Genomic DNA, 25,347 nt, shown 5'->3' with positions numbered 1-25,347 from the left:
ACCAAGTCATATACAGTCGGCCCTCCTTATCCGCGAATTCTGCATGCGCGAATTCAACCAACTGTGAATCACGAAAATCCAGAAGTGCTCTTCCAGCACTTGTTGTTCGAGCATGTACAGACTTTTTTTTTCTTGTCACTATTCCCTAAACAATGCAGTATCACAACTATTTACATAACATTTACATTGTATTAGGTATTATAAGTAATCTAGAGATGATTTAAAGTATACGGGAGGATATGCGTGGGTTATCGTGGATCGGGATCGAAAAAAATCGGAAGTTCTCTTACTCAGTAAGTCGGAACAGGTACATCCGGTATTATTTAGCATCAGTTAGTCAAACGTTTGTCTTAGTATATAGTATATATTTTACCTTTCTATGCATATAAAACACTTAAGAATGTATGTTTCAGCGCCGGGCTCGGGAACTTCTTCCCGAGTTCGATCTAGTGACAGACCACTATCAAGTGCGCTCTCCACCGTGCTGGGTTGATGTGAGGATCAAAAACCCAAAACTCCCAAAACCCAATAATCAACCCACTGTGTTGCTTAGTAATAATTGTCGCTTTCATCGGGGCACAGCCTTTCTCACTTTATCCATTAAAATTGTTCCGATCGTTGACCGACTGTAGCCTAACGCTTTTCCAATGACCGATGGTGTTTCACCTCTTTCCAATCGCTTTGTTATTTCCACTTTATTTTCAATCGCGATCGTGATTATTTTCGTGAGCAGAAGCACTGCGGATTCAGATCTCTGCTGCTGGGTCCTAATGTCTAGCGCACTGAGACAGGTTAAATAAGGTGTGGGGTTCCGCTGGGTCCTAAGATCCACCGCATTTAGCCAGGTTGAATAAGGGACTTGAACATCCGCGAATTTTGGTATCTGCAAGGGGTCCCGGAATCAATCCCTCGCGGATAAGGAGAGCCGACTGTATAGAAATCACAAAGAACAGTGGTTCCAGAACAAATCCCTGTAGAACACTACATTGACCTCCAGGAAGAACACACTCCATCTATAACCACCTTCAACAGGCAAGCCAATTCTGAATTGACGTAGATAAGTTTCCCTGGATCATGTACCTCCTGAACTTAATATTAAATGCATATTAATTACTTCACCCTTGTACTTAAAAAAATGGCATTTTTAAATCCATTCATGCCCTTATTTTAATATCTCTTTGGAAATCATTGCCACTCATCCTCAGATGTTTCTTATTCATTACCTGATTAAAGCAACTTTAACTGACTGAGCAGACTGCTAAAATTATTCTATTATATCAATATGTGTCCTTTGGCTGGAGAGGACACATTTTATGAAATTGGAATGCATTGCAACTACATTCAGGTGTCCCTAGACCTGTCCAGTGACAAGCAGGCTTCATCAGTAAAGTTTAAGAAGATGATAAAGTTTCAACTTTGTTTTGCTGTTTCAGATTGTTAGTAAACTTGAAGGAGTTTTAGTTTCCATGGTGAGATATTTTTGAGTTGTCCTATGAAATAGCTATTGCACACTTCAGATATTTATTGTGCCAAAGTGAGTTCTTTTAATGGAACAGCAGCAGAAAGTTAGGGAGTGGTCATTTTTAGCTGCTGGTATGAAAAGGCTGAAGTACAAAAGAATGCAGAAAAGCTTATAGCATATTAGTGGATTTCTTTACTTCACTTTACAGGAGAAGCTCTAACTGAACTGGTGTAGCAACAATCAAAGTTCATCTGCAAGACATGTGCAGCATTTCTTTATGCAACTGCTTCTATGGCTAAGTGTTATTCTAGGTTTATCAGGGACATTAATGATATCGACCAATTTCCTGTGCATGAGATAAGTAACAAATGCACTCTTTAACAAAATTACCAAGTTATCACCTTCTTTTCAGAGGGTAAAGGCAAGTAGGGAGTTTAATCAAAGACATGACCTTACATTCAACAAGTTGAAGTGGGATTCAGCTATTGTGGGGATTAGGTCCTCAAAGATTTCATCAGCCCAAATAAGACCATAAGATATAGGGGCAGAAGTAGGCCATACAGCTGATCCAATTCTTCCAGTTATCCCCACTCCCCTGCCTTCTCCCCATATCCTTTGATGCCCTGGCTAATCAAGAACCTATCTATCTCTGCCTTAAATGCACCCAATGACTTGGCCTCCACAGGCACTCGTGGCAACAAATTCCACAGACTTACCACCCTCTTGACTAACTTCTCCGCATCTCTGTTCTATATGGATGTCCTTCAATCCTGAAGTTGTGCCCTCTTGTCCTAGAATCTCCTAGGATTTGCCGTATCTAATTTGTTCAGGCCTTTTAACATTTGGAATGTTTCTATGAGATCCCCCCTCATTCTCCTAAACTCCAGGGAATACAGCCCAAGAGCTGCCAGACATTCCTCATATGGTAACCCTTTCATTCCTGGAATCATTCTCATGAATCTTCTCTGAACCATCTCCAATGTCAGTATATCCTTTCTAAAATAAGGAGTCCAAAGCTGCACACAATACTCCAAGTGTGGTCTCATGAGTGCCTTAAAAGCTTCCTAATCCTCTATCTTCCCACTAGCTTTGGCTTCCTTGTATGCCCTCCCTTTGGCTTTTACTTTGGCTGTGACTTCAATTGTCAGCCACGGTATTGTCCTTCTTCCATTTGAAAATTTCTTCTTATTTGGAGTATTTACCAGTACGGTATCTTCAGTAGTGCCTTCTTAAACCAGATCTCCCTGATGTTTCTCTTTCCAAAGACTGCCTATTCCTACAAATGACAGAAAGTTTCTTTTCTCTCCCCATTTTTAGCAATAGTTCTTTCTTTTCCATTTTATATGATTTTGATACTATTCATTACATTTCTGAGGAGCAATGGTTACTGTATTGTGTGATTTTTGTGTATTTTCTGGCATGGACAAAGTTGAATTGTGGACATCTCTAATAACAGAACCAATTTATTACCTGGTACTTGGTGCTACAATATTAATAGGATCTTATTTGGTTAAGGTGTAAGCCAAGATATTGTTTTTCCTTTAATTTTCAAGCAGATATGTATTTTATCAGACCACAAATTAACTGCAGTATTAACCATATATAACCATATAACCAATTACAGCACGGAAACAGGCCATCTCGGGCCCTTCTAGCCTTCTAGCCGAACACTTACTCTCACCTAGTCCCACCTACCTGCACTCAGCCAATAACCCTCCATTCCTTTCCTGTCCAAATACCTATCCAATTTTTTTTAAATGACAAAATCGTACCTGCCTCTATCACTTCAACCGGAAGCTCTTTCCACACAGCTACCACTCTTTGAGTAAAGAAGTTCCCCCTCGTGTTACCCCAAACTTTTGCCCCTTAACTCTCAACTCATGTCCACTTGTTTGAATCTCCCCTACTCTCAATGGAAAAAGCCTATCCACGTCAACTCTATCTATCCCCCTCATAATTTGAAATACCTCTGTCAAGTCCCCCCTCAACCTTCTACGCTCCAAAGGATAAAGACCTAACTTGTGCAACCTTTCTCTGTAACTTAGGTGCTGAAACCCAGGTAACATTCTAGTAAATCTCCTCTGTACTCTCTCTATTTTGTTGACATCTTTCCTATAATTCGGTGACCAGAACCGTACACAATACTCCAAATTCGGCCTCACCAATGCCTTGTACAATTTTAACATTACATCCCAACTCCTATACTCGATGCTCTGATTTATAAAGGCCAGCATACCAAAAGCTTTCTTCACCACCCTATCCACATGAGATTCCACCTTCAGGGAACTATGCACTATTATTCCTGGGAAACCTCAATTAAAAATTAAATTGTTACCAAAAATTATGAGCAATAAATGTGTTATTGTAAACTTATATTAGCAGTTTAAAACAATAGTCACTGAGATAATTATGTGTAGTTGAACAATACTGGCCTATTTATACTGGGACAATTTTCATAATTTTAGTATTACTCTCACAACTAATTGATATAACAAATTTGCAAATACTGTATGAACATTCTGCTTAAAATTTGAAAATCTGGAATGAAACTATCATAGTTTTAAAATGGTAAATCTCAGTTGTTAACCTTTGAGTGGCTGTAACAATTGAAGAAGGTCCAGGCATGTTCATCGGTCTGTGTTGATGACCAATTTCAGCAATGGAACCACATCAAATACCAATTCAGCGAGATGCCAGTAGTTTGATTTCGGATTTCACACTGCAATCCAAGGATCCCGTGTCACAGCACATATTTTTAGAGATCAGCCAGCAATGAAAATGCTTGGCTGTGATATCTTTGGATGATTTTTTGATGACTGCTATCTTCTTAGGTCCATGTTAAAATAATAGCCGCGTGGCCATGATACAGAATGAGTATTTGTATCCATAGACAGAAGTGATTGCAGATGCTGGCATCTGGAGCAACAGAATTCTCTCTCACCGTATAAGGAAATAAACTAGCTGGTGAGGTTTGCTATTATTCCACCTGGATACCTAGACTGCACTTTTTTGCACCCTGTCTCTTATAGGGATACCAACCCTTTCTCCTTCTCAAGAAGAGACTTTTTATTATAGGACATCTGAAATAACCTCCTTTTTCAGGAAATGTGACTTCCCTTCTACTGTGGTTAATGGAGCCCTGAGTCACATTTCTACCAATTCTTCGACCTGCTCTTACCCCCCCCCAAACAAAACAGAGTTAGCCCGTATTCACCTCTCACCCTATTAGTCTGTGCATTCACCACATCATCCTTTGTCATTTCTGACAGCTGCATAGATATGTCACCACAAGTCATATCTTCTTTTTCCCAATCTTTTACACTTTATTCAGGAACCATTCCCTCCCTATTCCGCTCATCCCTCCCCAGCTTACCTGATTACTTGCGTTTTCCCCTGCAGGAGTTACAAACTTGTCCTTTAACCTCCTTTCTCACCACCATCTAGAGACCTAAACAGCCCCTCCAGGTGAGACAAAGTTTCATATACCCTTTCAAACATCTACTGCATTTAATGCTCCTCAGGTTGTCACCTCCACATCACTGATGCCAATGGAGACTAGGTGACCAACTTGTAGAGCTCCTGCCTCTGTCCACAGTTGTCATCCCAAGCTCCCAGTTGTATGCCATTTCAACTCAACTTCCCTTTCTCACACTGTCCTGTCTGTTCTCATCCTTATCCACTGGTAGAGTGTACCCTCCCCAACACAAAGTAACGACACCTCATACTCTGCCTGGTTAGTCTATTACTGCATGTTACGATCGCTGAATTTTTAAATTTCAAGTAACCCATCCCTCTTGCTTCCCCCCCCATGACACCCCCATTTTGCACTTTCTGATCCAACCCTGGTCCTCTCATTTTTGTCCCCTTTCCCATGCCCACCCTCCAGTGCCACCTCCCCACCATCACTCATTTTTCTCCTCCCTCTCCGAGAACCATCCATGCACTGCCACACATTTTACCCATCAGTTCCACCCTTCCCCCCCAATAAAAAATCTGTTTCTGTCTGCTTCCTATTGTCACCTTCCTTACTTATTAGTTTACACCACTGGTAGACTCTTTACCTATTTACTATCTTCCAGTACTTGTCTCCAGGTTCACTCTTCCCTCCATAATGTGGCTCTCTTTGCACCTCTTTCTGCCACTTACTATCCGCCTGCCTCTGTTTCTGAGCTCCATATACCCATGCGTAGCACCATCAGGAGCGGCACAGTAGCATAGCAGTTAGCATAACGCTTAACAGTGTCACTGACCTAAATTCAATGTTGTTTGTTCTCTCCATGACTTGTCAGTTTCCTCCCACATCCCAAAGATGTACAGGTAGTAAGTTAATTGGTTTCTTCGGTGCATTCGGGCAGGACAGGTTCATGAGGTCAGAAAGGCATGCTACCATGCTGTATCTATAAATACAAAGTAAAAAAAAATCTGCTTATCCTGCTTATGCTATCCTCAGTCCACTGAAATGTCATCAGTTATTCTCCCCACCCCACCAGTACGGATGCAGCTCCATCACTGAGTTCATCGAGCAGGACAAGTTCACAACAAAGTTCTATGGAATCATGCTTCAGCATGAATGTTAGAAAACAAAAACATGAATGATATAAAAATAAATCAAAATACTAATGAACTTAGCTCTTGTTAACAAAGATCTGGCGTTTTGTTACAATTTTTCAACTTGAATAATACTGCTTTTGTAATACTGACCTATACAGACCTGTCCCAATATGGACCTCAAATTAGGTAGAATTAAGCTGTTGCCATGACAAAGTTTGTATGTACCGGTACATGAGGATTGAGCAAAAGGAGGGATTCCCAATCAAATTTCAAAGATCTATTTGATGAAGTATACAGAAAAATTGATAAAGCTGATTTTAGTCCAAAACTCTATATAAATAAGATTTCAAAAGCCAAACATAAATCTGTGCATTGAAAGATATTACAAATTTCAAACAAAGATACAATACTATGTAAAACTCTTAGGCACATATATATGGCTTGGGAGCCTCAGATTTTTGCACAGTACTATACTGTATTGTCAATGTGGAGAGGAGTGCAAGTTCGTAATTCTGGTGGGAGCAAAGGATGTTGAGAATGGTAAGGATAGAGTGCCATGGGAGGGGTGTGGAACAGATGGCAGAGGAGTGCCAGGGGTTGGTGGGGGGTGGTTGGCGTGGTGCAGACACACCCAGCGCTGCAACATCGGGCAAGATCATTCGATTCCAAATAATTGGTTTATTGATTTTTACAGAATGCCTTGCTGGTGCTGCCCGCTGCTTCCCTTTACCTGACCATGTTTCCTGTCTCCCTGCCCCCTCCCACTCTCAGTTCACAATAGAGATCCATATAAGAATCAGGTTTATCATTACTCACGTGTGTCATGATTTTTTTTGGTTGCTTCAGTACAGTGCAATACATAAAATTACAACAGTACTGTGCAAAAGACCTGAGCACTGTATACTGTATATACGCCTAACCTTTGCACAATACTGTATTTGTTGAGAAAATCTGTTTAAAAAAATGATATTCATAAATATATTCAATTTACATAGGCTATGCTGTATTCTTAAGACAATGTAATTGTTTCTCCTTTAGGAATCTAATGAACTTCAGAGCAGTAATACGATCAACTTGAACTGGGAAAATGCAAATCTACTATCAACATCTAGATTACAGTGAAAAGGAACATCAACAGACACACAACAAAGGAGGAATTTGCACAATACAAACCTGAGATAAATGATTAAAGTGATTAGTGTGGTATAAATTGCTTTCAGAAGAATGTACTTGTTGAATAGGTAGTATAAAAAATACAAGTAAGTTATTAAAACAAGAGAATAGGTTTTAACTTTGGGCACTGTTATAAACTTGGTGGTTGTGACCCCAAATGCTTCTTACCCCATTTATTCCAAGGTTTCACTTTTCACCATTTCATGCGCGGCAGCTGGTCTGTCCATGAGCTTCAGGTGGTAAGTCCCTTTAAATATGCAAACTTCGAGTCTATAAAACAAAAAAAAACTGCAGATGCTGGAAATCTGAAATAAAAACATAAAATATTCAGCAAGCAAGGCAGCATCTGAGGAGAGAAACAGAGTCAATGTTTCAGCACAGTGATGACAAATTTTCAGCTTTTATTTCATGATTGAAAAGAGATCACTACTTGCAGTTTTGATAGTACCAGCCAGTTTTATTAGTACATGCAGCAGAAAAGACACACAAATGTAAGTTACCAATATTTTTGTGTAACCAGAATAAGCAATGGAGATCTATCTTACTCCACAATAATAATGTGGGTTTTTGTCGGCCTAGATCCTCCGTGCACCATAATATCCAGGTCTAGATTCTGGCTGGCTGGATTTAACGCCTGCAGCTCACTGGCACTATTTAATGAGGACCTTATTTTAAAATGCAACAGGCCTCCCATTGACGACATCAGCTGGCAGGCAGACACCACCGATTATCTATCAGAAAGTTGAAATCTATCCCAGAATTGATCAAATCAACTCACTGTGTATTACATTTATGCATGCATTCCATGACTAACGCAGATATATATAGATGTAATAATGTAAACATGTTACATTTGTTGGTAGAATTCAAAGTTATGGATATGAAGTGAAGGAAGTTACAAGTTCCAGCTGTACACATTATAGATGTACTATATTGCAATGACAACTTATTTTATATTTTCTATATAGTTCTGGAATGTTTGCTTCTGTAGTCTTACAGATTACTTTCCTAACTCTGATATATGTTAATAAACATTCTAAAGTTAAAAATTGTGCTAACTAATGTTTGTAAATCTACAGTCACATTTCAGAAGTAATTGTTTTGTAATATTGATTGACCATGTCTAAATTGGTCAGTTCATAATATCAAAGATTGCAGCAAAGATGAATTCAAAGATATTTTAAAAGTGATAAATATATTTATGCATTGCTTTAAAACTGTGATTTTTCAGAAAGAAATTATCTGATTGCAAAAGTTATCTTCCTATTGTAATATACAGTAATATACACAATTTAATTTTGAAAAGTTTGCAAAATTTGTATATAGTTGTATATAACACCAGTAAAACAAAGTACTGTAACAGCAAATGAAGCTTAACATCAGCTGTTTGCTACAGGGAACTTTTAATCCCAGTTTGCTTGCACAATCGAAAACAAGCTATTTTGTGAAATAAAGGAAGGCATGTTACCAGTGATATTATTTATCAGTCCTGTATGTAATAAAATATTGCACATATTTCTTTATCTGTAAAATACTTTGTTCTTAACTAGATTGTCAGATGGTTCCCTAATTCAAAATTTTATTATCAGGGTACTTGTATGTGCACTTAGACAAAAACTAAAGTTTTCTTATGTTATATAAATAACATTTCTTTTGCATAATATAGAAAGTAATGCATAAACCTGTTTCTCATACTGTATATTTTATCTTTCTCTTAATTTCCTTTCCTAAAATTAATATATGAAGCTGTACTTGTAATTAATAATTAAATTAATAATTTAAATCACAAACTAAATCACTGCAGCCTTTACTCAGTGAACTTTAAGCATCGATAATATGTATTGTTATTCTGAATTTATATTTCCAAAATCTTAAAGATTAAATGATGCAAATCCAAACTTTATAAATCTAATGTGGCTGCTATGGTGACAGCAAGGATTTAAAATTTGAACGTTGATTGTTAATGCTAAAGCATCAGCTTTAAAATCAGTATATTATCTACAGTTGATACTCATATTGCAGCTGCTGTAAATCATTTTATAAACTATAAGATCAGTATCCTTTTCACCAGGCCAACGCATCTATATGAAATTGGTCTATGGAAATTTTCGATTGCAAATTTTATCCTGAGAGGATTGAAATACAATTACCCAGTTACTTTGATTTGTACAGACCAACTACCAACTCTGTGATTCCACTTGGATGATAGGAGATAGAGAGAATTGGAACATAGGATAAATTATAGCAGAGCTGTAAACTGAAATAAATATTTGGCAATTGATGGGTATGATGAGTATCTTTTACTCGGAGAAGATATGTAAACCATCCTTTCATTTTTTGTAATTCTGCTGTGTCTTTGCATCGATTCCAAAGTATTGTTTCATCTTCTCATTGCTGTGGAACCAAGATTTCCACAGTAATTTAATTCTGAGCTCCAAAATGTTTTGAGATAATATACCATGCTCAACATCCATTTACTCTTCAGATCTCCAGGTATTTAAATAACATTAAAAATGACAGCTTGTTAATCCTATTGGGCCTCATTTACAGGCAGAAAAGAGTCCTATTATCTGTATGTCATTCCAAAACTGCAAGCTGGGAAAATTTAATACCATATGGCTAATAGAACAGATTTTTTAACTGTAAATTTCTTAAACAATCTTATGTTTTATTTGCAAATAATAGTTAATTTTAGTGTGTATAGTACATTTAACTTCTAGCCTATTGATCATTGACCCATGTTTTTGCATTTACCCATTGAAAAATTATTAACTTCAACCATTTAACTACCTTATAATTACAACCTTGTGCTTCTGCTTTGCAGCAAATTCTGTAAAAGCATAATTACTCTTCCAAAAGTAATTTCATCTAGACCTTGGTTTACTATATAACAACTTTTTAAACATGTAACTACATTAGTGAAAATAAATTAAACTGTTACTGATTATTGACTGCTCAAAATATAGCCTGTTTTTGATAATATTATAAATTGCACCAAAGGTTAAACAAGTTAAATCAGTAATAGTTTATTGTAAATTCAGTTGAATCTACTGGGATCTTTCATACTTTAAACAGTTAAAGCAAAAAAAAGTGGTGTGAATAATTCATATGTATAGTCATTTTACTTTTAATCCCAACTATAGGGAAATAGCACAGATTTAAAGCCTGTTTATTAATAGTCCCACTTATTTCAGTATAGATCAGCAACTGCATTTAGTGCAATCATTAATAAAGCAAAGTTAAGCACCCGTAAACAACTCTGATGTTAAGTTTTATAATGCAAAAACTTTTATTAAATGCTGAATTGTTCCAGGGAATATCTATCACATTTTAACATATTTCAAAACAAGGCAAAGCAGTAAAAGCTACTGAAGTATTAATACCTTATATTCTCCATTAATTCAAAAGCTGACATTAGTTTGGCAATAGTGGCACACCTGGCATTATGTGAGGAAACCCTGACATTATTTTACAGTTTTATAAAATGTGCAAAGTAAATCATGGCCATGTATTATATTTTTCTATGTGTTCAATAATAGATCAACAATGAAACCTACAGTATGTTACTGAAACCCAACAAGGTCAATGTAATTTTGTGTAAATGCAGTATTCCAAGGGTCTAGTGCAAATTTACAAAAGATCTTTAAAAATTGATGAGTAATTGATGCGAAACATAAAAAAGCAGCCCAAGCTTTAAATGATCAAAAATATGAATGATAAATGTGAGAAATTTACCATTCAAGATGCATGCATAATTGTAATATACAAAGCAGGCAGGTAATATTTGTGCAATTTGGTCTGATTCCTAAATTTGTTGCTAACATTCATTAAACCAGACCTTTTTTAATGTGAGTGGCCTTTTCTGCAATTTAATTTTACTGTTTATGTTTACTGTTCAAGAAATCTGAAATAGTCTTTATTAATGTGATAATCCTGTTTGTAGAGCGCTTTCTTAAATGGAACATGTGAGCTGCAGATTTGGAGAAAGATTTTTTATATGATGGTTTGACCATTAAAAGGGGCAAATACCAAAGTCACTATTTTTTTTAAATAAAATGTATTATAAAAGCTTTACTTGCGATGTGCAGAATCACATAATGGTATATATGTAAAAATCAAGAAGTGAAAAAGTAATATATTTTTTCACAATTGTAGAGAAAAAGATTATATAACTATCTTACAGTTGTTACCTTGTTTATGGTGGAAATCTAAAGCAACATTTGGCAAGCACATGATTAAAATCTGAAGTATTTCTATTGTACATAGGTTAAAATGATGACTTAGAACTTAAAATGGAAACCAGAGGAGCAAAGGGCAGCACATAAGATAGTGACTAATAAATCTTTTCACTCTTACTTGCATAAAAGTTCTATGGTATTTAAATGTAAGACAACATTCAAATGTGTTTGAGGATGGCTTGGAATATATTTGATTTGCTGGAGAATTATGTTAGTTACTGGACCACCAGTATTCAAGCTGAATTCTGTATGATCATTTTACCATGTATATTTAACAGAACCTGTATATTCTATTATCTCCTAGTTCATGAGTTTTACCTTCACCTCTGTTTTATAAGATTCCTAATAAGTTTATTTTACATTTACTTTGACTACATAGAAGTGTATACATATCAAATGTTTTATTTATTGAGGTACCACTGTATGTGGGCACATGGTACCTCCATATTTTGTAAAATAAAATCTATGTCCATATGCATTGAAATCAGCAATATTAGAAATGTTAAAAGGGAATATGTGCAATGAAAACAAATAAAATCATTAAAAAAGGAACTGTGTGGACTGAAGTGTCTAGATAGATATCTTCTAAATTCTTTGTATAAATTTTTTTATTTAAGTTATGTATGTTTTGTCTCGACTTTTTGGATAATGAAAGTTGCTTGAGAATTTTATGGTGAGAAAATTGATAAAATATTGGGGTTTAGTCATAGAGTCAAAGAGCACCACAGCACAAAAACTGGCTCTTCAGCTCCTCTAGTCCATGATGAACTATTATTCTGACTAGTCCCAACAGCCTGCATCTGGACTATTACCCTGCATTGCCCTCTCAAATATTAAAATTGAACCCACATCCACCTCATTTCACCATTAATAATGGAAAAGTGCTGGCAGCAACAGGTGCATGAAAAAATGCCTAAGTTGGTCTCAGTGATTATCTACTCCTCAAATGGGAATATTAGTTGTTAGCCTGTCCAAGCATAATATTCAGAAGTTAATAAATAAAAATATTTAAACATTGCCTCATTTTTTTAAGATGGCATGCCATGAAATAAATGGAAGCTTTGGCAGCATAAATAGGAAAAAAAAATCTGAATAACAGGAAACAGATTAGTAAAGAAAGGTTTATTGGATTGGAGGAATAGATAAAGTGGGCTTTCCCAGAGGTTTCTTCAGATCTCTCATAGCTTCAGCGAATGCACATTAATGATTTGGTTGTATATGGTTAGAACACAATTTTCATATTAGTAGATAGCCCAGAAGTTGTCAAGATGAAGGAGATCAGTAATGGGCTCCATAGACAGGGTGGTGGAACAGGCAGAAAGATTCTATGTGAAACTTAACATTTAATGTTCCTCAGCAATGTATTTTGATAAGTAGCTATTTTAACCAATAGGTGCAGTATATGCAAAAAAAAACCCTATCCAAGCATACCAAGCATATTTATGCAAAGATAGTTCAAGGCAACAATAGGTAGAGAAAGCAGCTTAAAATACAAGAGCAAGAAAGTCATGAACCTTCATTAAGACATGAATTCAACCACAATTTTAGTAAAGTATGTAGTTTCATGCACCACTCTTCAGAAGACACAAACGGTGAAAATACACAGTCTTTTTACCAGGGAGGAAAACTCTGGCAGAAATTATTTGGGATGAGGGATTTCTGTTTTCATTCAGAGACTGGGGAAGCTGGAGTTGGGCTTGGAACAGAAGACGCTGCAAGGAGATCTGACAGAGCTCTTTAAGGTCATGAAGAATAGACATTAAATGGACAGAAACTGCTAATGGAGAGTTGAGAACTGGGAAGCAGAATAAAGGTGATTGACAAAATAATCAAAGTAATGTGAGGGGGAAAATACTTCCTTACAATGAATAGGGCCTGGAATGCACTACTGGAGCAGATCCAACTTTGTTCAAAAGGGAGCTGGATGTGTAACTGAAAGAAAATTTGTAAGGCTTTGGGGAGTGGGTGGAAGAGTAGAAAGATTGATCTTGCATGGAACTGGTGTGGACTCAACAAACCATAATATTTTCTAACATGTAATAATTCTGTTATTCTCAGTGTAAAAATGTACTTAACATTACTATCACATAACTTGAGAAACAAAAGAGTCTGCATATACAGGAATTCGAAGTGAAAAATAAACTTTTGGAAGCACTCAGCAGGTCAGGCAACATCCATGGTATTCAAGAAAAAGAAGTACTTACTCAAGAAATGCAGCAGTTAAACCAAATATTTACAGACTTGTGAGTCTAATGTTGTAGGGAAGTTATTGCAAATATCTGAGATACAATTAATTAGCACTTTGAAAAACAGGTATTAATCAAAGATAGCATAGTTCTGTGAGAGGGAGATCTTGTCTGACCAACTTGAATGAATTTTAAACAAAATGGATTGATAAAGTCAGTGGGATGGATGTAAATGCACGGAGTTCAGTAAGACCTTCGACAAGGGAGATTGTTAAGAGTTATAGAGTCATACACCATAGAAACATGGGAGATTGTTAAGAGTTATAGAGTCATACACCATAGAAACATGCTGACTGTTTTGTCCTGTGAGGTCATATTTATTTGGCCTGTAGATCTCTAAGAGTCTCCTATGCCCTCATAACAAACACAAGAAAGTCTGCACATGCTGGAATTACAAAGCAGTGTACATAAAACACTGGAAGAGCTCAGCAGATCAGGCAGCATCTATGAAAATAACTAAACAGTTGACATTTCTACCAAGACCCTTCTTCAGGACTGAGAAGGAAGGGGTAAACATCTATGGTGAAGATGAGGCAGTCAGGGCAAGGGAAATTAATTTTACTGATGCATGAGAAGTATTGTAGATGTAGGCAGGAAGGGACTGAACCATGGGGAATAGAAAAGAATCGAGATATGAGAGCATAAGTTCAGTAGGGCAGAAGCAGGAAGAGTCAATAGGTCTACCCAGGCAGTCTAGTTTGTGGATCTATCCATGTAGCTTTTAAATGTTGCTAATGTATCCACCTCAAGTGCTATTTCTGGCAGCTCATTCTAATTGTGTACCACCCTTTGCATGAAGAACCTACTTCGATGTCCCTTTTAAATCTCACCTCTGATCTTAAACCCATGTCCTCTCATTATTAGCACCAGCTCCCTGAGTGGTGTTTTCACCATTTCTATGCACATCACGAGCTTACAGTATATACCTCTATCAGGTTACCCGTCAGTCTTGTATGTTTCAGGCAATATAGTCCTACCTGAACCTCTATGCAACCTCTCCTTGTACCTCAAGCCCCCAAGTGCAGTTAACATCTTGGCAAAATTTGCCTGCATTCTTTCTAATTTAATAACATCTTTTAATAACAGAACAACCAAACCTGTACATGATGCTCCAAGTGTGGCCGCACCAACATCTTATATGACTGCAACATTATCTCCGAACTCCTGTACTCAGTGCCATATATTCTAAAAGGTTTGAAATCCAGGGCAAGTTGGCAAATTATATCCAAAATTGCCTTGGTTAAAGGAGGCAGTAGATCATGATAAAGAGTTATTTTATCATGGGCATAGACAAACCTTTCTCCATAGTAAAATCTCTTGGCCTTCCATGAACTTCCTCTTTATTTCTACCCCATACACATCTTCACTTCTCTCCTTGCTATGATTCTGGATTTACATGTATAAAGAAGGGCACTAAAGGATGCTGGACACTTGCCCTAAGAACTTTGCTAAATTTGCTGATATTTTACAGATGTTTCATAATCAGTAGCTTTTTGCTCCAGATTGGTTAAGAAGGCCTTCATTAATCGTAGGATTCAGTTTAGGAGCCGAGAGGTAATGTTGCAGCTGTATAGGACCCTGGTCAGACCCCGGTCAGACTCCATTTGGAGTACTGTGCTCAGTTCTGGTCGCCTTACTAGGAAGGATGTGGAAACTATAGAAAAGGTGCAGAGGAGATTTACAAGGATGTTGCCTGGATTGGGGAGCATGCCTTATGAGAATAGGTTGAGTGAACTCAGCCTTTTCTCCTTGGAGCGACGGAGGATGAGGGGTGATCTGACAGAGGTGTATAAGATGATGAGAGGCATTGATTGTGTGGATAGTCAGAGGCTTTTTCCCAGGGCTGAAATGGCTAACACGAGAGGGCACAATTTTAAGGTGCTTGGAAGCAGGTACAGAGGAGATGTCAGGGGTATGTTTTTTATGCCGAGAGTGGTGAGTGTGTGGAATGGGCTGCTGACAACGGTGGTGGAGGCGAATACGATAGGGTCTTTTAAGAGACTCCTGGATAGGTACATGGAGCTTAGAAAAATAGAGGGCTATGGGTAACCCTAGGTAATTTCTAAGGTAAGGGCATGTTCAGCACAGCTGTGTGGGCCGAATGGCCTGTATTGTTCTGTAGGTTTTCTATGTTTCTATGTTAATTCATTGTTTGTACATTGTCTTGCTGGATTTGAACCGACATCTGAATCTGTTGGAATTTAACCTCATGCCTTCAGATTATTTGTCTTGGGGTCATGAATTACCAACCTGTAATGGAACCTCTTTGCCATTACAGACAACAGTGACACAGGACCTTGCAGGGTGGCATTGGAGTCAAGCAATCTGTTTTCTTACAGATAACTAGGAGAGTTCAGATCACACCCTGGTGGAAGTGGTTGTAGTCCCATGAAGTAGAAGTAGACCATCACTGGTGTATTGTAGCATCTATAAGCTCAGTACTCACACTATGCCATTGCCTTTCAATCAATCAGTAAAGTTTCCTTCCAGTAGTTAAGCTACAGCAACTACAGAGCAGGATGTCATCACATTAGGAGGACAGAAGTAAAATAGACAAGAGTATATAGAAATCATTGCTGAGAGCAGAAACTAAGGCTTGAATACATTGCTAACACAGTCTGATAAGTTGTGTGCATACTGTCTGACCAGAAAGAAACTGCTAATGTTGAATTCAAGATTCAAGATTCAAATTTCAAGATTGTTTAATGACATTTCCAGTACACAAGGAGAATGAAATAATGGTTACTCCAGATCCAAAGCAGTATATGAAAAACACACTAATGCAGAGAACACAATAATAAAAATACACTATAAATATAAATACATAAAATGCTTACATGCGTTATCTCCCTTTCCGATTTTAATCCTCCTTTTGCTCCTGTTAAATGAAAAACTAGGTGATGGTGGTTGTATTAAAAGCTCCTCTAATACAGGATTTTGTGATGGAACTGGTCCAAAATGAAATTATATATATATATTTTTTTAAATTGTTAAAGTTGACACTCATTGGATCAGTAACTGGTGGAGCTAGACTTAGGTATTTTTGCAAAATATAATTTCTTTTGCAGCTACTCCTTTTGGAATAGTGTGACTGGGCGACTGAGCAGAGACCACACAATGCAGAGCAGCCTGCTAAAAGCAGGGCAGGGGGTATACACTGGAATCTTGCTGTATGCACCATGGCAAGGAAGAGTTTATGAGGCAAATGTGATAAATTAAAATTGCCTCATTGACAATGTTTCATGCTTCATCCACAGCCCTAACCTTAAGAGAGTGAGAACCACTTTGCTAGTATTTCTTACAGTGCCCATCAACCTTTACAGTTTCCAGTGCTTCACATCCAAGATTAGCAAATTATTTCTGAGGTGCAGTCCTAAAATTTAATGCAGTGCTCCATCTTGAACTGCTCAATTATCTATGCAACTGATACATTACTATTTCTTTACATCTGAGCTGCTTGAAATAAAGGTAAGCAATTTTTAAAATATGCTATTATCTATGTATTTTATATCAGTCTAAAGGACTTCAATAACTTCCATGTGCGTACTCTGAAATTTATTAGTGGTAAAATTTTCTATACTTTTTAATTCATTTAATCCAAAGTAGATAATCTCACACCTACACTGAAGTACCTTTTCCACACTTTTGCCTGCCCATTGTAATACAGTGTTTAGTGTAATTGCTTTACAGCACCAGCAATCAACAATCCTGCCGTTCTCTGTAAGAAGATGGTATGTTCTACCCCTGTTCTTTCCTCCCACATTTCAGAGCCTTACAGTTAGTGAGTTGTGGCCACTGGGAGCGTGCTAATATTTGCAGGTTGCCCCCCAGCACAATTCTCGGTTTGTGTTGGTTGTTGACACAAAATACGAATGTCACTGTATGTTTTGATATACATCTTTATCGTTTCTGGTCTACCTATTGTGCCCACTAATAAAGTGTCACCTGCTAATTTGTAAGTACATTTCTTCATTCCTTCATCCAAATCATCAACAAATAGTGTGAAAAGTTGAAGTCACAGAAAAGACCTCAGGTGAATACCACCTGTTCCATATACACTTAATCCTCAATTTCCATCTTCTAGTTTTAATCCACATTTAACCTAAATCTAAAGTTGCCTCCAATGCAGTCATTTTTAGGGATAACTTCATTTCAACCCTATATATTTGATACATGGTGCCAGAGCCACCAGTGAAAGCTGCCTGCAGGAAGAGCCAATGCCACAGAAAGAGCAGAGAAGCTTGGTCACTTTATCAATTATGTTCTGGAGGTCCATAGATGTGAGATCCACTGACTTTATTTTTGTTGGCCCATTCAGAAATTTAACTAGAATAATCAGAAAGGATTTACACTTAAACCCAATGAATCTCTTTTAAATCAACTCATTTTTGTTCAAAGGATCAGATTATCTTGAATGGCAGATTCTGAAGTAGCTATTTACAGTTAATATATTTGAATTAAAATACTTAGGTAATCATCATTTTAAAAGTTAGAGTTTTATATTAGAATTAAAATTAATATTTCATAACCTAGCCATTCAAGACTGAGTACTATAATGGACTATGGTGTTGAATTCTTTCATTTGATACACAGAGTAAAGTATCTTAAGGAGTGGAGTCAGTTTACTATTCCTTACATCAGGTAACACTTTTGCCTGTCATAATGAATAATTAAGGCATTGGCAGTAATAGAGAACAGATTTCCTGCTTATTCCCTCTGCGACGGTAAAATAGTGCTCACACCCCAGAGAGTCAAGATTATGGAAATGTTTTTGTGATAAAGCACATTAATGTGGTTGCACATTAATTGAATTAATTAACAGACAAACTTGTCAAAATTTATCTATGGAATAATATTCAGGCTTGGCAGTTTGCATAATTCATGGCATGTGTGGCAAACCATGAAAGGATATGATGGTGCCAGTGTAAGGATGGGACAATGCCTCATGCTTTAATTTCTGGGCCTTTTGGTACACTAACACTTCCTCTGAACACAAAGAGACTGCTGAGGAGATGTCAGGCCCCACCAAACTCATGAAGTTACCAGGATACGAGGGCTTGAATTATAAGGAAAGGATGAATAGGTTAGAACTTTAATCCCAGGAGCACAGGAGAATGAAGGGAGATCTTACTGATATGTACAAAATTATGAAGGTTAGAGAAAGAAAATTCTCACAGACTTTTTCCCCCTGAGGTTGTGTGAAACTAAACTAGAGGGTCATAGGTTTAGGGTGAAAGGTGAAATATGAAGGGGAATCTGAGAGGGAACTTCTCCGCTCGGTGGTGCAAGTATGGAGTGAACTGCCAATGGAATTTGTCAATTTGGGTTCAACTGTAACATTTAAGAGAAGTTTGAAAAGGTACATAGATGGAAGAGTCCTGACGAAGGGTCTCGGCCCGAAACGTTGACTGCTCATTTCAACAGATGCTGCCCGACCTGCTGAGTTCATCCAGATTTTGTATGTGTTGATTTGACCACAGCATCTGCAGTGTATTTTGTGGAAGAGGTATGGAGGGCTATGGCCTGCTTTACTGCAGGTTGGCGTGGACTAGATGGGTGGAAGGGCGTCTGTGTGTTGTAGCACTGTATGACTCTATGAGATGGAGTTAGACAGGTAGGGCAAAGTTACATTCAGCAGCTCCTGACCTCAAAGAACAACCTTATAATTTAAACATCTCTTTTCTATGCTGGAGAGGGCAGGAACAGGGAGATAATGGATCTGAATGTGTGGCTGAGGAACTGGTGCAGGAAGCAAGGATTTACATTCTTGGACCACTGGGATCTGTTTTAGGGTAGGGATGAATTGTACAAAAGGGATGGGTTGCACCTTAATAGGCGGGGGACCAGCATTCTGGCAGACAGGTTTGCCACTGCAACACGGATGTGTTTAAACTAAGTAGTGGGGGGGGGGGGAATGGGATGAACTGGAAATATAAGGATGGAGTTAAAGGGAAAGTGAAAATAAGAAAAGTTAAAAAGGACAACAGAATCAATGGAGTAGAAAGCTCAAGAAGAGATTATACAGTATGGCCAAGTGAAATAGGAATTGATATGAAAGGAGAAGGGAGTAACAAATTAAAAGTATTATATATGAATGCACGAAGTATAAGGAATAAAGTAGATGAGCTTGAGGCTCAGTTGGAAATTGGCAAGTACGATGTTGTGGGAATAACAGAGACATGGCTTGAAGCGGACAGGGCCTGGGAAATGAATATTCAAGGGTATACATCTTATCGAAAGGACAGACTGACTGGCAGAGGGGGTGGGGTGGTTCTGTTGGTGAGGAATGATATTCAGTCCCTTGCGAGGGGGGACATAGAATCAGGGGATGTAGAGTCAGTATGGATAGAACTGAGAAATTCTAAGGGTAGAAAGACCCTAATGGGAGTTAGGACAGGCCCCCAAACAGCAGTCTGGATGTAGGGTGTAAGTTGAATGAAGAGTTAAAATTGGCATGTCGCAAAGGTAATGATACAGTTGTCATGGGGGATTTCAACATGCAGGTAGACTGGGAGAATCAGAATGGTACTGGACCCCAAGAAAGGGAGTTTGTGGAGTGCCTCCGAGATGGATTCTTAGAACAGCTTGTACTGGAGCCTACCAGGGAGAAGGCAATTCTAGATTTAGTGTTGTGCAATGAACCGGATTTGATCAGGGACATCGAGGTAAAGGAACCATTAGGAGGTAGTGACCATAATATGATATTTTTTAACCTACAATTTGAGAAGGAGAAGGGAAAATTGGATGTGTCAGTATTACAGTTGAACAAAGGGAACTATGGAGCTTTGAGGGAGGAGCTGGCCAAAGTTAAATGGAGCAATACCCTAGCAGGGAAGACAGTGGAACAACAATGGCAGGTATTTCTGGGAATAATGCAGAAGGTGCAGGATCAGTTCATTCCAAAGAGGAAGAAAGATCCTAAGGGGAGTAAAGGGCGGCCGTGGCTGACGAGGGAAGTAAAGGGCAGTATAAAAATAAAAGAGAAGAAGTATAACACAGTAAAGATGAGTGGGAAACTGGAGGACTGGGAAGCTCTTAAAGAGCAACAGAAGATAACAAAAAAGGCAATACGCCAAGAAAAAATGAGGTACGAAGGTAAACTAGCCAAGAACATAAAGGAGGATAGTAAAAGCTTCTTTAGGTATGTGAATAGCAAAAAAATAGTTAAGACCAAAATTGGGCCTTTGAAGACAGAAACAGGTGAATTTATTATGGGGAACAAGGAAATGGCAGATGAGTTGAACAAGTACTTTGGATCTGTCTTCACTAGGGAAGAGACAAACAATCTCCCAGATGTAATAGTGGCCAAAGGAACTAGGGTAAAGGATGAACTGAAGGAAATTTATTTTAGGCAAGAAATGGTGTTGGATAGACTGTTGAGTCTGAAGGCTGATAAGTTCCCGGGACCTGATGGTCTGCATCCCAGGGTACTTAAAGAGGTGGCTCTAGAAATCGTGGACACATTGGTAATCATTTTCCAATGCTCTACAGATTCAGAAACAGTTCCTGCTGACTGGAGGGTGGCTAATGTTGTCCCACTTTTCAAGAAAGGAGGGAGAGAGAAAACGGAATTATAGACCGGTTAGCCTGACGTCAGTGGTGGGAAAGATGCTGGAGTCAATTATAAAAGATGAAATTATGACACATTTGGATAGCAGTAGAAGGATCAGTCCGAGTCAGCATGGATTTATGAAGGAAAAATCATGCTTGACTAATCTTCTGGAGTTTTTTGAGGATGTAACTATGAAAATGGACAAGGGAGAGCCGGTGGATGTAGTGTACCTAGACTTCCAGAAAGCTTTTGATAAAGTCCCACATAGGAGATTAGTGGGCAAAATTAGAGTACATGGTATTGGGGGCAGAGTACTGACATGGATTGAAAATTGGCTGGCTGACAGGAAACAAAGAGTAGCGATTAACGGGTCCCTTTCGGAATGGCAGGCTGTGACCAGTGGGGTATCGCAAGGTTTGGTGCTGGGACTGCAGCTGTTTACAATGTACATTAATGATTTAGATGAAGGGATTAAAAGTAACATTAGCAAATTTGCTGATGACACAAAGCTGGGTGGCAGTGTGAAATGTTAGGAAGATGTTATGAGAATGCAGGGTGACTTGGACAGGTTGGGTGAGTGGGCAAATGTATGGCAGATGCAGTTTAATGTGGATAAATGTGAGGTTATCCACTTTGGTGGCAAGAACAGGAAGGCAGATTACTATCTAAATGGAGTCAAGTTAGGAAAAGGGGAGGTACAATGAGATCTAGGTGTTCTTGTACATCAGTCAATGAAAGCAAGCATGCAGGTACAACAGGCAGAGAAGAAAGCTAATGGCATGCTGGCCTTTATAACAAGAGGAATTGAGTATAGGAGTAAAGAGGTCCTTCTGCAGCTGTACAGGGCCCTGGTGAGACCCCACCTGGATTATTGGGTGCAGTTTTGGTCTCCAAATTTGAAGAAGGACATTCTTGCTATTGAGGGAGTGCAGCGTAGGTTCACAAGGTTAATTCCTGGAATGGCGGGACTGTCATATGTTGAAAGATTGGAGCGACTGGGCTTGTATGCACCAGAATTTAGAAGGATGAGAGGGGATCTGATTGAAACATATAAGATTATTAAAGGATTGGACACACTGGAGGCAGGAAGCATGTTCCCGCTGATGGGTGAGTCCAGAACTAGAGGCCACAGTTTAAGAATAAGGGGTAGGCCATTTAGAACTGAGATGCAGAAAAACTTTTTCACCCAGAGAGTGGTGGATATGTGGAATGCTCTGCCCCAGAAGGCAGTGGAGGCCAAGTCTCTGGATGCATTCAAGAGAGAGTTAGATAGAGCTCTTATAGATAGCTGGGTCAAGGAATATGGGGAGAGGGCAGGAATGGGGTACTGATTGTGTATGATCAGCCATGATCACAGTGAATGGCGGTGCTGGCTAGAAGGGCCGAATGGCCTACTCCAGCACTATTGTCTATTGTTTATTGTCACATGCCTCCGGTTTAAAATCCATCTGTCATTCCTCTCCTGGTCTACTTGATTCTTTTGATTTCTATCAATTATGGACAATTAATGACAATTATGCATTGTCCTGTTGCCACAAAAGAACAAATTTCACGACACACGTAAGTGATGATTGATCTGAAATAGCTGGTCATTCTTGGGATTTAAATATTACAGGAAGTACTTTCAGCATATTTTGTGAGCTACAGGAACAGAGCTTTTCAACTGTCAGTGTGATCTTAGATTCGTTTCCAGCTCTTTATCTGAATGGGTCTGTGAGTACAGGTTTAGCGACTCCTTTGGTTGTCAATAAATTCAAGACCGGGACAAATGGAATCTATCAGTTTTGAATCTCGTCTGATTTTTTTCTCCGTTTGCTCCTTTGTCCAAACTCTTCTGAACTTATTTTCCAAATTACTGTCTGTAATTTTGCTTATCGATTCTGACCAGCTTTCAGGTTTCACTAAATTGTCCTTACAATTCATTTGCATTTTAATGCAATGTTTACAGGTATCAATTGCATTGGAAATGCAAAGCTATATTCACTGCATCCTAATGTTACAATTTAAACGTTAATCTCCTTCTATCATCTAAATTCTCTAATGTTTGCAATCACAATACTATATTGATATGCTTTAATGTATTATTCATGCATGTTGAGTTACAGTGCCTGATTATGTTTTTTAAAAATGCTTTATTTTCCTGGCACTAAAATAAAAAAATCTACCTCCTTCCTCACCTCCATTCAGGGTCCTAAACAGTTATTGCAGGTGAGACACTTCCCCTGCAAATCTGTTTGGGCTCGTCTACTCTACCCGGTGGTCCCAATGCAGCCTGTTCTACATTGCTCTAATGTAGATTGGGGGACAACTTTGTCCTCATGATCAAATCTTTGCAAATTTTCTCCGTACTGTTTCAAACTTATTGATATCTTTCCCATAGGTAGATGACCAGAGCTGCACACAATAGTACAAATTCAGCCTCATCAACGTACTATACAATGTCAACATAACATCCCAACTCCAGTATTCAATATGGCCCCAATCTTGTGTCATCCACAATTTTTCTGCTTCAGATTACCATATTATTACCTAAATTATTAATATAGATCATTAATAATGATGGACCCAGTACTGATCCCTGCAGCACGCCACTAGTCATAGACCTCCAGACAGAGAGACAGCCATCTACTACTGGTCTCTGGCTTCTCCTGCTAAGCCAATGCTGAATCCAGTTTACAACTTCATCCTGAGTGCCATGTGTTAACCTCCTGGAGCAGCCTCCCATGCAGGACTTTGTCAAAAGTCTTGCTAAAGCCCTTGTGGACAACATCCCCCACATTTCCTTCATTAACCATCCTCAGAAAACTCTGTAAGTTTGGTTAGATGCATCCTACCACACACAAAGCTAGGCTGACTATGCCTAATCAAGCCCTGTCTATCCAAATGCTAATATGTCCTGTCCCTTAGAATGCTTTTCAAAAACTTACCCACTATTGAATTCAAGCTCTCCAGCTTTTAATTTCCCGGCTTATTCTTAGAGCTTTTCTTGAACAACAGAGCATTTTCTATCCTTCAGTCCTTTGGCACCTAACCCGTGTTAAGGCTGTTTTAAATATCTCTGCAAAGGCCCCTTCCGTTTTTGCACTAGTCTCCAGCAACGTCTAAGGGGACACTTCATCAGGCTCGGGGGACTTACCCAAATTTGCCTCAAGACGGTGATCACTGGATGCTGCTGTAATCTGGATACTGTCCATGACCTCAATTTTTAGTCTCAGTCTCTGTCTCTTGAGTAAATGCAGATGAGATACATCTTATTTGAGATCTCCCTCATCTCTTTTGGCTTCATACATACAGTAGATGACCACACTGATCTTTCCTTTCTATTCTTTTGCACTTAATATATCTATAGAAGCCCTTGGGATTCTCTGTCACCCTTGTCTGTCAGAACAACCTCATATCATCCTTTAGCTCTCCTGATTTCTCTCTTACATGTTACCTTGCATTTTTCATGCCTCTCAAGAGACTCATTTGATTCTAACTGCCTATACCTGGTATACACCACTTTCTTCTTCTTTTAACCATTCTTGAGATATCATTTCTTGGGATTGAAGCCTTCATTGACTCAGGGCAGGCTTGCAACCAGATCTTTGTTGTCCTGTCATCAGAACTATTGAACTCTTGTGAGATTTCTTGTAGGATAATTTGATAGCCAATTTGTGGTCAGTAGGATCCCAATGACAAATGTATGAAGAGAAAATTTACACAGATGTTGTTCGGAGTTGAGGACGTGGGTTACAGGGATAGGTTAAGCAAATGAAGGTAAGTGTGAGGTGTTGCAATTCGGGAGATCAAATCAGGACAGGGCTTACTCAGAGAACAGCAGGGCACTGAGCAGTGCAGTAGAACAGAAAGATGTGGGAATACAGATGCATAATTCCTGGAAAATGGCAACACAGTTAGTTAGGGCCGTAAAGAGACCTATTAGCACATTGGCCTTCATAAATCAGATCACCAAGATAAGGAGTCGGGATGTGATGTTCAGGTTGTGTAAGACGTAGGTGAGGCCTGCTTTGAAGTATTGCATGCATTTCTCGTCACCTACCTATAGGAAAGGTATCTGTAAGATTGAAGGAGTACAGGAAACATCAAGACTTTATTCCTGAATATTAGAAAAATGAGGGGAGA

General features: G+C 38.4%; 1 protein-coding gene across 6 annotated transcripts in view; it reads left to right on the top strand.

Annotated features, from left to right (window-relative positions):
• Positions 1-25,347, top strand: part of LOC140729669 (potassium voltage-gated channel subfamily A member 4-like) — a 254,785-nt gene that overhangs the window by 94,834 nt on the left and 134,604 nt on the right. For 3 of the 6 annotated variants that reach the window (XM_073049716.1, XM_073049711.1, XM_073049712.1), the window contains one exon: positions 7,052-11,563. The exons of the other annotated variants lie outside the window; for them this stretch is intronic. The gene's annotated coding sequence lies outside the window, so the exon portion shown is untranslated. Of the gene's footprint in view, positions 1-7,051; positions 11,564-25,347 lie in introns of those variants that run through there. 6 annotated transcript variants of the gene reach the window in all.

Source organism: Hemitrygon akajei, chromosome 6 (genome assembly GCF_048418815.1).
Source record: "Hemitrygon akajei chromosome 6, sHemAka1.3, whole genome shotgun sequence".
Classification (NCBI taxonomy): Eukaryota; Metazoa; Chordata; class Chondrichthyes; order Myliobatiformes; family Dasyatidae; genus Hemitrygon; species Hemitrygon akajei.
Note: the sequence above shows the minus strand (reverse complement) of the source record. Positions and strands in the feature narration are given on the sequence as shown.